A 3,102-nucleotide genomic window follows, 5' to 3' on the forward strand; every position below is an offset into this window, starting at 1 on the left:
GACAGCAGCGCAAACGCTAAGCTGGTGCCATCTCTTCACCTTCTCATTCCACCTCGTCCCGTGTGACCCGTCCGCGCACTACAGACAATGAAAAGCGGATGGCATCATGATCGGAATCTTCGCAAGCGCTTCCACCCTTAAATCCTCTTGAGGCACCTCGCCGTAAGTCCCATCATCGCGAACATACCCCACTCTAGATAGGCTCCCGAAGCACGATCGCCAGAACCTAGTGATCTTAAGGACGGTGGTCAACGCCGTTAACCTCTACTGTAGGCTCTACCATCCCAAACTGCTCGAAGCGTCTTAGTAATGTTGGACCGAGGAAAATGCCAGACTAACTTGCTACGTTTTGTGACGAATATAGAGGTGCCGCACTCTTCCTGTTGAACGTAAGAGGCCAGAAGTCGCGAATTTCGTTTCCGGCATTACGTCTTCACTATCCACTTTCCGATATCGGTCGTCCGCCAGCCTTAATTAACTAATGAAGTCAGGCTCTCCGGGTACGAACCATTTTTCGCTAATAGATGTGGAGAGCGTCAGCAAAGTCTTGGTGTACATCCCCACTGACATTACATACGTTCGCTGCACAGTCCCACCTGACAATGCAAATCAGTAGGCATGTTTCATATTAAAGACAAGCACTTAGAATTCACATTGATGGCAACATATGTGTCTCGCTCCGCTCAAAATAGACTGCTAAAAGCGGAAGGCCATCATGGAGGCTATTAAGGCTGCTTGGATTATTACTGGCGATATTAACGTCCACCGCTTGGTATGGAGAACTAACAGAGTCAACCAAAATGGAAGGAATCTGGCCTCATTTGCATCCACTTTTGATCTGTATATCCTGAAAGAAAGCAGTCCGACTTAGCTATGAGGCAGTTCCTACAGCTGTTCCCTGACCTACATCAGTTTATTGGGCTTTGAAGAGGTGTTTTCACTAGTTATGTGATGCGGAGACCCATGGGAGTGACATTTCTACTTAACTTAAATACATGGACTTGATTCGTCAGCCTCAGGTAAGATCATAAATATCGACTAGACGCTATTTCAAGGAACATATGGAGAAGGCGTGCAAAGAAGTCGTCACTGACAGGTTAGATAACATTATAGTGAAAGCTATGACTGTTGCTAGTAGTCACTTCTCGTCATCTAAAATACGCAGGGACTATGGTATAGAACTAGAACGCCTACGTGCTCTTCGGTGGCTAGCAGAAAGAAAACAAAGATGACTCAACTGCATAACTCATCTGAAAGCAGATAGACGTATGCAGAAAAAAAATCAAGCGAAAAATGCATAGACTGGTGAACCAGCGCTAGACGTTTATCTGCAAGCAATAGGCTCCGCGAAAGCACATGCCCTTCATCTGATGAGTGTGAGGGGCCTGCGTATAACTCAACAGCAAATGCAGCCATTCTGTGCTTTGGCTATATATGAAGATCGTAAACATATTGCGATAGCAACTGACTGATGTAAGAAGATTGAGGGTGACACGACTACCTCCGGTTCCCAGCTTGTTGCCCCTGCCTCATGAGAATCAGCGATGGATTTTATTATTTCTCCAGAAACTCGACTGTGCCATTGCAAAATGTTGGCGGTCATTTTCATCAGGATCCAGATAGATCACGCCCTCTCTCGTTGACCGCTGCCTTCTACTCGAACTAACTGCCTGCGGACACTACACACTGCCCCTCACGCCAGTCTTCTGGTGATCATCTAGATGTTGCTATCATCGATGTCTCTCCGCTGCACCACAGCACTGACTTCCTGACCTTGCAGCAGGCTTATCCTTACTGCAGCACAATTATCAGTTGCCTCCACGGTCTATCACCGGCCCCCAACAGTCGCCCGCGTCGTCAGTTCTGCCTTTTCCGGATTCAACACGAATGCTTTACCGCTATTTATACCACACCACTGGTCACCGGTGGCTTCCCGTTGTGTCTCGTTCTTTCCATCATCGAGGTTTGGAGGCCTTCCACGATGCTGCCACTGCCGGTCATTTAGGATACCACAAGATATCCGACGGTATAAAAAGCCGCTACTTTTGGCCCGGGCTTTCCACCAGTGTTCCAAAATACATATCATGTGCAGCCTACCAGCATCGCAAGTGGTCCATACATATCATGTGCAGCTTTCCAGCATGGCAAGTGGTCAAATGCTCTTCCTGCAGACCACCTGCAACCTCTTCCTTGCCCATCCGTCCCTTTCGAGTTTGTCGCAATTGACTCATTCGCCCCCTACCTCTCACGCCCGCCGGTCACCGATAGTTTGTAACCGCCATCGACCATCAGACGCGGTACCCTGAAACAGCCCCTTTTTGCTCCGTGCCCCTTTTGAAACTTCCAACTTTTTTATGCGGGCGACCCTCTTGCGTCATGCTGCTCCTCGTAATCCTAATTAGCCACCGTGGGAAACATTTTTTTCTCAATTCCTGGCGGTAGTACTCCGCGCCGCCAACACAACCCACGAGACGTCTTCCAGCTATCATTCTCAGACCAATGGCCTCGTCTAGCGCTTTCACCGCATGTTGTCCGACATAATTTCCATGCACGTGACTCCTGACCACAAGAACTGGCACACCATTTTGCCCTTCGTGACATATTCCTATAATTCCGTCGTTCAAACCATCACTAGCCACAGTCCTTTCTTCTTAGTTTATGGCCGTCAGCCAACAACACTATTCGACACCACCTTCTTATCTGCTCCTGCCTGCCAATCAGCATAGTTGGATGACCCGTTTGCTACACGTATGGTCCATTTCCGGAAAATTGCTCGCCTTAAAACTGAAGCTGCCCAGCCAGAACGGAAGCGCCACTATGACCAGCACAACCGCACTGCCTCCTTTTCGCCCGGTGATGAAGCTCTACTCCGGGCGCCAGTCCGCACTCCTGGATTTCGCGAGAAGTTTCTCCATCGCTATATCGGGCCTCACATCGTGCTCCAGCAAACATCTCCAGTGAACTGCCGCGTTGTCCCATCGCATACCGTCGCCGATCAGCGTCGGCGCTCAAAATAAGTTCTTGAACTTTTGCGCCTCAATCCGTCCACCCGCCGAACCGGTTCCATCTACAAAACGGCCAGGGTGGCCGTTTCCTTGTCGG

Source organism: Amblyomma maculatum, chromosome 5, assembly GCF_055883805.1.
Source record: "Amblyomma maculatum isolate TAMU_Amacu chromosome 5, ASM5588380v1, whole genome shotgun sequence".
Classification (NCBI taxonomy): Eukaryota; Metazoa; Arthropoda; class Arachnida; order Ixodida; family Ixodidae; genus Amblyomma; species Amblyomma maculatum.